Genomic DNA, 12,166 nt, shown 5'->3' with positions numbered 1-12,166 from the left:
TTAGCAGACACTAAATAGCTGTGACGTGAAGCGGTGGTGCCCAGGGGTTTAGGGAATGCAAAATTGAGTAAGTTCCCTAAGCTTATAGTACCAGGACAGGAAATGATACAGAACTTGTGTTTAAGTGTTGTCAAAAAAGTGTAAAGCATCTACTACGGAAGGTGTTTTGATGGGAGTGTGGGAATGGGCTAACATTTGTAGAGTTTTGTTTTGAGAAAGGATTTTTGTGGGAGTAAAGGGCAGGGAGTTAGTGATTTGTGAATATATGTTGTATTATTAGTGTAAGAATTTCTAATAAGGTAAAAATTTCGGGTCTTAATAGAGGAAACATCTAGTGTAAAATAAGAAAGTAACCCTGAAATTTTCTTTTGAATTCCATTCCCTGTTGGGCATGGTGGGTCATGCCTATAATCCTAGCACTTTGGGAGGCCAAGGCGGGAGGATCACTTGAGACCAGGAGTTTGAGACCAGCCTGGGCAACCTAGCGAGTCCCCATCTCTACAAAAAATTTAAAAATGAGCCAGGTGTGGTGGCACGATTGTGTAGTCTTAGCTACTTGGGAGGCTGAAGGGGATTGCTTGAACCCAGGAGGTCGAGGCTGCAATAAGCTGTGATTGCACCATTGTACTCTAGCCTGTCCGGGGAAAGAGCAAGACCCTGTCTCTAAAGGAAGAAAAAAATCCCTTCTCAAGCCTTTATCTTTAGCGCTGCCTCCTTCTAAAACTATTATTTAATTTTGGCGAGGTTCTTGCCAACTCTTCCTTTTTGAGAGTAGTAGAAGCAGCTGAGAACCAACCACGCAGATCTCTGGGCTGTTACATCTAGGACTGTAGGCAACTGTGGGACCCACCTGTAGCTGCAATGAGCAGCTATCGGGGGCACAGGGAGGGAGGGTAAACTCTGTTAACTTGTGGCGGTGACATGCAGCTTGGCAGGAATTCCAGCATATCCTTAAAGGGCCTCAGCCTTTTTACTTTGTATTCTCCGTTGACTTCCTCTGTTTGCTCTTTAATTGCTAAGGGAGACTTACTATCCTCACTGAGTGGTTATGTGTAAGTCATTTGCTGTCTTGACTTACGGTTTTGCGTGTTTTTAGAATCTTTCTAATACAATAAAATATTTTTATTATTTTAAAAATTGAAGTGATTTTGGTAGAATGCTAGGAAAGGGACCAAAAATTTAGTTCATGTTAACTACTGGAGAATTTTGGTGGGAGAGCAGGTTTTGAAGAGATGAAGTGCCTTTTTATTATAGCTTATTACTTTACTATTGATACTTGTAAGCTGTTACTTGAGACATAAGCATTACTGTGGCAGTTTGCGTTTTCATGTGGTGATGTTTATGGTGTTAATATTTTTTCAGATAATTAATTTTGCTTTTAATAATTTAACACTACACTTTCTGTAAGGTGATCAGTTGCATGTGGGGGTAGAACTTTTTCTAAAGCAGTGTGCTTTCATCACTTATCCATCCATTTGTATGCAATATTATCTCTTCAAAACACAGCCCAACACTGAGAGCAAGCAAAATCAGTTTTCAAGTGCTGACAATAATTGCTATAAAGCTCCTGCACCAAAGCTGATGTGTGGTTCTTAACTGTTTTCCAACCTTCCATATAGATCAGACACCATCAACTGGGAGCAAGATGAGTAGAGATTGTTAGGGCTGCATAGTGAAGGCAGCAGTTAGCAAAGTCCAGCATCACACCTGGACTGGGTATATAGTTGCTCTTTAAAGAGACCAGAGTTACCAAGGCAAGGATGAAGTGTGTTTAGGAGTCTCTGTTTTGAGAAGATAGGGAAGTAAAAATATATTCTAGAAATATTTCCATCACAGTATTTTTTTTTTTTTTTTTTTTAAAGACAGGGTTCTCTCTGTCACCCAGGCTGTAGTGCAGTGGCGCTAGCATGGCTCGCTGAATCATCTACTTCCTGGGCCCAAGTGACCTCCCACCTCAGCTTCCCAAAAGCTGGGACCCTAAATGTGTGCCACCATGCCTGGCTAATTTTTAAAATTTTTAAGTTTTTTGTAGAGTCAAAGTCCCCCAACATTGCCCAGGCTGGTCTCAAACTCCTGAATTCAAGTGATCCCTCCACCTCAGCCTCCCAGAGTGTTAGGATACAGGCATAAGCCACTGCACCCAGCCTGAAATATGTTTTGATGCTTGAAGAATGACCAGGCTTCATTTATGTCTGGGCTTTATTACTTTAGTCCAAAAATGAAGGGAATGGGACTCCCAGATTTTTTCTAGTTCTAAATTTCTTTCTTCATTGGCTCTCTAGAAAATATACATTTTGATAATTTTCCTCTTGGAAATACAGTTAAGAGGGTCATTTTTTTCTCTAATTTGACCAGTTTAATAAAAGCTGGATTTATAGGTACTTATATATTTCTATACTGTTTCTATAATACTTACATAAAAATATTAAACATTTTATGACTCTGGCATGTTATACATTAGTTTTCTCCTATAATAACTTGGAGAATGTTAATTTGCAGTTATTTATTTTTGGGTAAAGTCATTGTATACTTTATATTCTTATATATAATGGCTAAAGCCTTTATATTCTTATATTTGGCTAAATGTCAAAACATAAACAGTATAATGGCTTTAGACAAATATAATTAAATAATTCTATAATATTGGTTATATTCTTACACCTCGTAGGAGTCCCATCGAAGTTTCTATTGTGTGATTTCCAGCGAGATTGTTGGACCGGCCTCTGACTTTTTAAGTCCCAGATAGGAGTTCAAAATATATTCAGAATTTGCTTAGCATCCTCTGAGTAGCATCAGCACATTGGTCCCAGCAATCATTCAGTTTGACTTGGATTATTTTGGGAGCCTCTTAGCTGTTTTCCCTGTTACTTCTGCCTTTGCCCCTTTTAGTCTGTTGTTGACACACAACGACCCTGTTAACAAGTAAGTCAGATGATGTTACTCTGCTCAGAATTTACTGCAGTGGCTAAAACCTTTATCATAGCCAACAAGACACTCATGGCCGGCCCTCCCCATCTCTCAGATATCTTCCCCATTGCCTGTTCTGTTCCACATAGGAACATGCCAAGGAGGCTTCTTCCTTAGGACTGTTGTACATATCTTCCCTTGTCTGGAATGCTCTTCCTACAGTTACATGAGTAACTAGCTCCCTTTCCTCTTTGGGTTCCCACCCCCCCAAAATCACCTCAGTGACCTGTGTATCTAAAATTTTTACCCTTCTCCAACATTTCATATCCCTGCCCCTGCTTAATTTTTTTTCATTTTAGCACTTGTGTTACACACTATGTGTTTGATTTATTTGTCCTGAGTATTGCCTCTCCTTCACTAGAATATAAGCTCCTTGAGGACAAGGATTTTTGTCTGTGTTGTTTCCTACTATATCTCCAGTACCTACAACAGCATCTGGTCCATAGTAGTTGCTCACTAAAAATTTGTTGAATGAATGGATGAGTGAATATTTCATAGCATAGCTCCCCACCCTGGCCCATGAGTTATGTAAGTTTTGAATATGGTGGGCTATTAGTGAGTGTCTAGTCAGCAAACCACTCCAGGTGTTTCATTCAAGAGGGATGTAACTCTAGGGATTGTTTACAAAAGGAAGGGCTGAAAGAACAAAAGGGAGAGAAAGAACAAACCAGAGCCCATAAACCCCCATTTCTCACTGATGCTGCTGTAGTTCGCTGCAGCCAAGCAGGAACCTGTACTCCTGCCAGTGCTGCTGCCGGAGCCTAATGGGAGCACAGCTGACAGGGGGGTTTGGAAATGTAGATTTCAGGCCTGATGATGCAGGGAGAGTCTGGAAGGGTAGATGTGGGACTAAGTACCAGCATACACTATCTAGCACAGATGGTATTTATTTAATTCATGTATGGAGATAAATTTAGATGTAGAACAAATTAAACTGAGTAGTGTGGATTGTGCCACCAAATAATAACACAGAGTGAGATCTTAGACCATGACTGAAATGTAAGAAAGCTAAGAATTAAATCCCAGTTTAGCCTAGTCATATCCATGTGTTGAACCACAAAACTGAACTCAGCCTCTAGAAATGGAACAAGACAGGAAACGTATCTTCACTGTGGCCCTGATCTCTTTGTGTGATTAAGTGCTCATTTCCTTGAGTTGAGTAAATCTGTGTTTAGGCCCAACTGTGTCCCAGATTAGATCTCTGTCACCTAAAGGATCACATTGACCTCTCCTGATCTAATTAGAGTCATCTGTTACTCAGGGCTCTGCTGTCATTTAAAGGTCGGGTTGCTCCTCTTTTTTTCCTGTTCTCACTTTATGAACAAGGACACCAAAATCTAAACATACTTGGTTGGTAACTACATGATTTTTGACATGAAGTTATTAATAAGCTATTTATTAGGGATGACAACATTTTGTTTTTTAAATTTTTTTATTGTGGCAAAATAAAACTTAGCATCTTAACCATTTTTAAATATATAGTTTAGTGGTATTAAATGCATTCATAAAACTGTCTTAACTACAGTACAGTGTACAGTTCAGTGGTATGACTATGTTCATAGTGTTGTGCAACCATTACCACAGTCCGTCTCCATTACTCTTTTCATCTTGTAAAACTAAAACTCCATACCTGTTAAGTAATAACTTCCCATTCCCTGCTCCACCCCGCCCTGGTAACCAGCATTCTGTTTTTCAGTTCTCTGAAATTGACTACTTTAGGTACCTCGTATAAGTGGAGTCATGTATTTGTCTTTTTGTGACTGACTGGCTAATTTCACTTAGCTTAATATCAAGGTTCATCCACATTGTAACGTGTCAGAATCGCCTTCATTTTAAAGACTGAATAATATTCTACTGTATATCTATAGTGTATTTTGCTTCTTCATTCTGGAGAATGAATTTATTCATTTATTTATTTATTTATTTATTTATTTATTTGTTTGTTGTTTATAGAAACAGCGTCTTATGTTTGCCTTTTTTTTTTTTGAGACAGCACCTCACCCTGTCGCACAGGCTGGAGTGCAGCGGTGTGATCATGAATGACTGTAGCATCTACCTCCTGGGCCCAGGCAATTCTCCTGCCTCAGCCTTCCGAGTAGCTGGGACTACAGGCACATGCCACCATGTTCAGCTAATTTTGTGTTTTTACTAGAGATGGGGTTTCACCATGTTGCCCAGTTTGGTCTCCAACTCCTGAGCTCAAGTGATCTGCCCACCTCGGCCTCCCAAAGCACTGGGATTACAGGTGTGAGCCACCACACCCAGTCCAACTAGGCTGTTTCTACAGTAGAAAACAAACACCTGCTAGAATAGCTTAGATTCTTCTGTTCTTTGTTTCACCTAGTGAGGCCTTAATTTTCACCTGTTAACCACTTTTTATTTAATGCCATAGATGAATCCTAGAGTGCGGTGAGGAATCTTTGAGAGAAGAAACTTTATTGGGTGGGGTGGCTGGCCTCTGCTGTTTTTGCATTTAGTCTTCTATGAATCCCTTCCTGAATTTGAAGTGCTACCTTAGAAGAAATATTACCTCATCCGAATTCTAGGGGAAAATGGTTGGTTTGAGTTTAAGCAAAAATAATGTATTAATATTTTCCCCTTCTGTGTGCTTTTTCTCTTTTCCCCTTGTAAATGATTTTATTTTTCCCTGTGGTTGCTGTTTTGAGCTGTGGTTATTGGAGACTCCCATACAAAGGGGCTGAGCTGGTGGTGCTGGGGGTGGAAGGCTGTGACATAGAGCAGGCGAAAGGGGAGTCCTGCTTTCTTGTATCCTCCGATTCTCTCACAAAGGCCCTGGTGAAGGCCTTAGGTCATAAGACTTATGAAGACACTGTTAGCAACCATCAACTGATTTAAATTAAATCTCCAAATGGCAACAGAGTGCACTTGAGCCAGGAGTGTATCTGTGACCCACAGATACTTGCTGTCTTTTGACTTCATAGAGGCATTTACTTTTATTTTTTTAACTCTTTATTATACAAAAATTTAAACATAACACAGAAGTAGAGATAATATAATATATCCCCAATTTACACATCACCCAGCTTTAACATTTTGCTTTCCTAGAGACATTTTCTAGTGAGGGTAGGCATAAAGCACGTGAGTTTTGTATTACCTTTTCCTCTCCTTGACATTAGGTTTTAAGCAAAATTGTCTCCAGATTTACTTCAGCAAATTTAGGTACACACTAGTTATTCTCAAGACTAGTTGTAGAGAAGTGACAACTGAATTTGATCTTTCGTTAGAAATGTACTGAGTGTAAAAAAGATTGTTGTTAGAGATGTCCTTTATGAATAGATTAAGTTTATTATATATTGTTTTATATTACTGTTAGGCTCAATGTAGCCAATAGGGGACCTCTACTTTCTTTCTTTTTTCTTTTTTTGAGACAGAGTCTCACTCTTGTTGCCCAGGCTGGAGTGCAGTGGCGCAATCTCAGCTCACTGCAGCCTCTGCCTCCTGCGTTCAAGCGATTCTCCTGCCTCGGCCTCTCATGTAGCTAGGATTACAGGCATGCACCACCATGCCCAGCTGGCCAGGCTGGTCTCAAACTCCTCACCTCAGGTGACACGCCCGCCTCAGCCTTTGAAAGTGCTGGGATTACAGGAGTGAACCACCACGCCTGGCCTCTGCTTTTACTTAGTATGGAAAAGCCTGTATTACAAAACTCTGGGTGGAAGCCTGGGTATAGATTGGAAATGTGTTCTCTGTTCTTGGTTTCCCCTTTTCCCTCCTTCTTCCATCCTCACCTTGTTCTTTCCGCCATTCATTCTACAAACATGTATTGGCTTTAATATACTACCCCAAAAAGACAAAAGCTTGTATTGCAGGAAGGTAGGGAGATAATAAACCAGTAAGGAAATAAGTAAAATCTAGTAATTTTGATAAATGCTAGGCAGGAAATCTGACTGATATGTTAGAAAATAAGATGGGGATGTGTTCAGTAGAGTGAAAAATCTCTTTTTTCCTTTTTTTTTTTCTTTTTTGTTTTTTCTTTGTTTGTTTTGAGATGGAGTCTCATTCCGTCGCCCAGGCAGGAATGCAGTGGCGCTATCTTGGCTCACTGCAACCTCTGCCTGTCAGGTTCAAGCGATTCTCCTGCCTCAGGCTCCCGAGTAGCTGGGATTACAGACATGCACCACCACGCCTGGCCACTTTTTGTATTTGTAGTAGAGATGGAGTTTCACCATGTTGGCCAGACTGGTCTCGAACTCCTGACCTTAGGTGATCCACCTGCCTTGTCCTCCCAAAGTGCTGGGATTACATCACACCTGGCCTACTTTTTTTTCTTGGTACTCACTGGCCACGGCAAGAAAAAAAAATCATTACGTACTGGTTTTAGACTAAGCTGTGGAAGGCAAGAAGCAGTCGTGTAGAGAAGGCTGGGTGATGGGGAGAGCACCTGCAGAGGCCCTGAGATTGGAGTCTGTGTTGAACTAGGAACCAACGGAGGGAGTGTGAATGGAAAGAAGCCGAAGTGGTAAGTGGGGACACCAGATCTTGCAGGGCCTCGTATTCCCCGTAAGGAGTTTTGATTTTACTATTTAGGCAGTTACTGAAAGGCTTTAAGTAGGATTGTGTCATGATTTGCTTTGTGTTTTAAAAAATGCCTGTATGCTCTATGGAGAATGGACTTCCAAATGTGGAAAGGGAGACAGTTTGGAGGTCGCTGCAATAGTCTAAGTGACATGGACTAGGATGATGACGGTGAAAAATGGAGAGAAGTGTTTGATTTCAAAATGTATGGTGGCTACTCAATAGGACTTGCTCATGGACGGGGTGAGGATGAGGAAGCCATCAATAGTGGTTTCTAAGTTTTTGACGAGGTTGGTCCTGTAATATTGAGATGGGGAAACCTGGGGAGAGTTGAGTTGAGAAGCAAAAAGGTTTGGTTGCCCGTGTAACATTAAAATGGAAATTCCAAATGAGTAGTTGGATATGTGAGTCTGGAACTCAGTGAGTGAGTCTTAATCATTGATTTCACACACACACACACACCCCCACACACCCACACATATACCAGTGACAGTCCTCCTAATCATTGATTTCACACACACATGTGCACGTGCGTGTGCTTTTTTTCATTTGTTTTTTGAGACATAGTCATGCTCTTTTGCCCAGGCTGGAGTGCAGTGATACAATCATAGCTCACTGCAGCCCTCTTGACCTCCTGGACTCACATGATCCTTCCACCTCAGCCTCCCCAGTAGCTGGGACTACAGATACAGGCCACCACATCCAGTTAATTAAAAAAATTTTTTTTTGTAGAAATGAAGTCTCACTATGTTGTCCAGAGTGGTCTCGAGCTCCTGGGCTCAAGCAGTCCTTTTCCTCAGCCTTCCAAAGTGTTGGGATTACAGGTGTGAGTATTGATAATATTTTTACCCATGAATTTGCATGACATCACCTGGGAAGAGAATTCCAGTGTGGGTGGGAAAAAAAGAAGAGAACTGAGCACCAAACCCCAAGGAATTCTAAGCTTTAGAGCTTGTGATTCTTGAGGAGGCGGCAAAGGAGACAGGATTGACTAAAGAGGAAAAAAAAAAAAAAAAAAAAAGATTGGCTGAAGAAGAAGAAGGACAACCAGGAAAGTAGTGTCACAGGACCTGAGAGAAGAAAATTCTCTGAGAAGTGGCAGTTTACTGTGTAGAATGGAGGGTCTGCTACAATAAGAGAGAGAACCATTGGATTTAGCAACTGGAAGGTCATTGGTGACCCGGACAAGAGCAGTACCAGTGAGTTAGGTGAGGCTGTAGCCAGATTGGGGAGGAAATGAAGAAATGCCGTATGAAGGCAAGGCTCTGAGATGAGACAGCTTGCTGTGAGGAGGAAGCAGAGAAATGGAGAAGTGCGTGGAGGGCACAAAGGGGTTTTCTTTTACTATTGAGATAGGAACACGAGAGCCTGTTTGTGTATCGATCTTGTGGGACTGTTATGGTAGATAGGGGTGTAGAACATGAGGTTTAACTGAAGGTTCTAGGTTACAGAGTAAATAGGGAAACGGGGTGGTGTCTAGAGCTTCAGGGAAGGGATTTTCCTTTCTCTGAAGGATGAAAACAGATCCAGGCAGGTGGTGGGAAAATAAAGGAAGTTCTTAGCCTTCATATTGTACTGCAGAACTAACTCTTTTTCTTGCCTGGTTCTTGCATTCTTCAATTTTCTTTCTTTTTTTTTTTGTTTCTGAGACGGAGTCTCACTCTGTCGCCCAGGCTGGAGTGCAGTGGCACAATCTAGGCTCACTGCAACCTCTACCTCCCTGGGTTCAAGCGATTCTCCTGCCTCACCCTCCTGAGTAGCTGGGACTACAAGCCCATGCCACCACACCCAGGTGATTTTTGTATTTTTAGTAGAGACGGAGTTTCACCATATTAGCCAGGATGGTCTCGATCTCCTGACCTCGAGATCCACCCACCTCCGCCTCCCAAAGTGCTGGGATTACAGGTGTGAGCCACCGCACCCAGCCCATTCTTCAATTTTCTAAGTATGCATAGACTTCCAGCTGGTATTAATGAAAAAGCAGTTTATTATTACGTGTCACACACTGAAAAGCATCTTTTTTAAATAGAGAAGGAAAAGAATTTAGAAACAGCACAAGGTGTATATAGATGTTTACAAGAAGCCATGCTCATTTCGTTAAGATAATTATATTGCTTTTTTTTGAAGAGTGAAGGTATAAGCTGCAGGAGAAGGGAAGAGGCATGGGATGCTTTATTTCTTGGGGTTCTTTCATAGGAATACTGGTATTTCTTCAAGTTGCTCTTTAAGTTCCTTCTTGCTCCATGAGAGTGCTTCATGTTGCAGTCCTGTCACTCTGCTGTTGGTGGAAGGTTTCCTTTATTAACTGTGTAAGACTTAAGTTAGAATAAACATGGGAGACTACACTTCTGATCTGATTAGATTATAAACCCCCAAGAGGGTGGGGATTTTGTTTTGCTCACTACTTCATCACTGGAGCCTGGAACAGTACCTGGCAGGTAATAGGAACTCAGGAAATACCTGTTGAGTGAATTAATAAAAGAACTGCCAAATAAAAATAAGTGTCAGTATATTAGTGGACCTGGAGAGTAAAGTGACTGCAACATCCTCAAAATGAAAATATTTCCTCTTTTATCCAGAGATCACATTCTTACTTAAAGTAGTATGGTGTGCAGAAATATTATGGGCACTAGATTAGACAGGCATGGATCCCATCTTTATCTTCTAACAGCTTGGGCGTGTTTCTTAGCCTTAGTTTCATTTTCTGTAAGATGGGACTAGTAATAATGTACTTAGCAGAATTACCATATATTTGTATACTGTATATAAAGTACTCAGCATGGTAGCATAGTAGGTCCTCAACAGAAGGAGGATCTCATTTGTTTCTATTTTTCTTAGTGGTTATAAATCTAGACACTGGAGACAAATCTAGTTAACAATAATCAGTTTTACAGATGGGAAAAATAAAAAGAAATTGGATCTTTCCAATATGAATCAAAATAGAAATTTCCAATGTAAAAGGCAAAACTATAAGAGAAGGTCTTTGTGGCTTCAGAATGGGGAAGGATTTCTTAAGAGGCAAAAAGCACTAACTATAAAGGAAAGGGTTGATAAATATGACTACATTAAAATTAAAACCATTATCAACAGATGCCATAAAGAGAGTGAAGAAATGAGCCACAGAGTGGGAGAATAAATAATCATATAGAACTGTCAGAATATGTGAAGCGTTCCTTCAAATCTAAGTAAGGAAGACAGCCTAGTAGGAAATGACTTGAGAAGGCACTTCTCAAAAGAGGGAATCCAGTGGTCAGTAAACATAAGAAAAGGCATTCAGTCTCACTTTAATTGGGGGATGCAAATTACAACACTGGGATATGTCACACACTCACTAGATTTGCAGGAATTTAAAAACCCACTGTCACTGAGTATGTAGAGCCACTGGAGCTGTTATTCACGCTTGTGGTATGTGCGTTGATACAACTTCATTGGGAAGGTTGAATATTGATTGTATGCTTTGAAAGTTGAATATATGTTCACCCTGACCTCAGCTAGATTGACATGTCTTTTTGGCTTGAGGCAATCCCTGGAGGTTCGCACTGCGATCCATGATCAAGGCTATGATGGTAAGTGTTATTAGAGCTCAGAGGGTGCAGTAGTGTCTGGTGTGCTGAGCTGGACCAAGCAAATTCCTCCTGCTTTGGAGTTAGAGGTGTGAGCTTAAGGTTCTCATTTTTTTTTAAACTTTGTCCTTTAATTTATTAATGACTATTTTCTAAATGTTAGAAATTCCCAACTTTATTTTCTTTTACTGCTAGAAGTAGGGTGTTAGAAAGACAGTATTCTAAATCAAGGAAAAACCATAGTATATTGTTCTTGATGAAATAAGTCTTCCCTACGGCATGCATGCCTTGCTGTATGAAGAAGAAAAATGAGAAGCAAACAATTGTAAGCTTTTTCTTATTTTTAAAATAGTTTTATTTAAAAAATAAGAGGAGAATCACCTACTTAACGTATACAATTCATTGGTTTTCAGTATATTTACAGGGTACTGTAACCATCATGATAATCTAATTTTAGAACATTTTCATTATTCCAGAAAAGAAACCTTGTACCCATTAGCAGTTATGCCCTTTCCCGGCTTCTTCAGCCTAAGGCAACCACTAATTTACTTACTTTCTCTCTAGATTTGCCTATGGTGGACATTTTGTGTAAATGATATCATATAATTTGTGGTATTTTGGGCCTGGCATTAATTAAGCATAAAGTTTTTGAAGTTCATCTGTATTGTAGTGTGTATCAGTATTTCATTTGTTTTTACTACCAGATAATAGTCTACTGTATGGCTATGTCACATCTTATTTATCTACTCATCAGTTGATGAACATTTGGGTTGTTTGTACATTTTGGCTATTGTCAGTAATGCTGCTGTGAATATTGCTATACAAGTTTTTGTGTGAACATTTGTCTTCATTTCTCTTGGGTATATACCTAGGAGTGGAATTGCTGGGTCTATGGTAACTCTTATGTTTAACTTTTTGAAGAACTGCCAAACTGTTTTTTCAAATTGCCTATACCATTTTACATTCTGGTTTCTCAACATCCTTGACAGCACTTGTTATTCTCTCTCTTTTTTTTTTATGGTAACCATTCTTGTAGCTTTAATTTTGGGGTATTGCAAATTAAAATACAGTGAGGTTTTTTGTTTTTTTGTTTTTTTTCT

General features: G+C 40.1%; 1 protein-coding gene across 6 annotated transcripts in view; it reads left to right on the top strand.

The window, feature by feature from the left end:
* The window catches only part of LOC105480565 (Scm like with four mbt domains 1), a 150,043-nt gene that overhangs the window by 21,273 nt on the left and 116,604 nt on the right, over positions 1-12,166 (top strand). Inside the window, exon 2 of one of the 6 annotated variants that reach the window (XM_071091900.1) lies at positions 8,236-8,327. The exons of the other annotated variants lie outside the window; for them this stretch is intronic. The gene's annotated coding sequence lies outside the window, so the exon portion shown is untranslated. The remainder of the gene's footprint in view (positions 1-8,235; positions 8,328-12,166) is intronic. 6 annotated transcript variants of the gene reach the window in all.

The sequence above is a fragment of the Macaca nemestrina genome, chromosome 2, assembly GCF_043159975.1.
Source record: "Macaca nemestrina isolate mMacNem1 chromosome 2, mMacNem.hap1, whole genome shotgun sequence".
Lineage (NCBI taxonomy): Eukaryota > Metazoa > Chordata > Mammalia > Primates > Cercopithecidae > Macaca > Macaca nemestrina.
The sequence above is the reverse complement of the archived record's forward strand: the minus strand, read 5'-3'. Positions and strand labels throughout refer to the sequence as shown.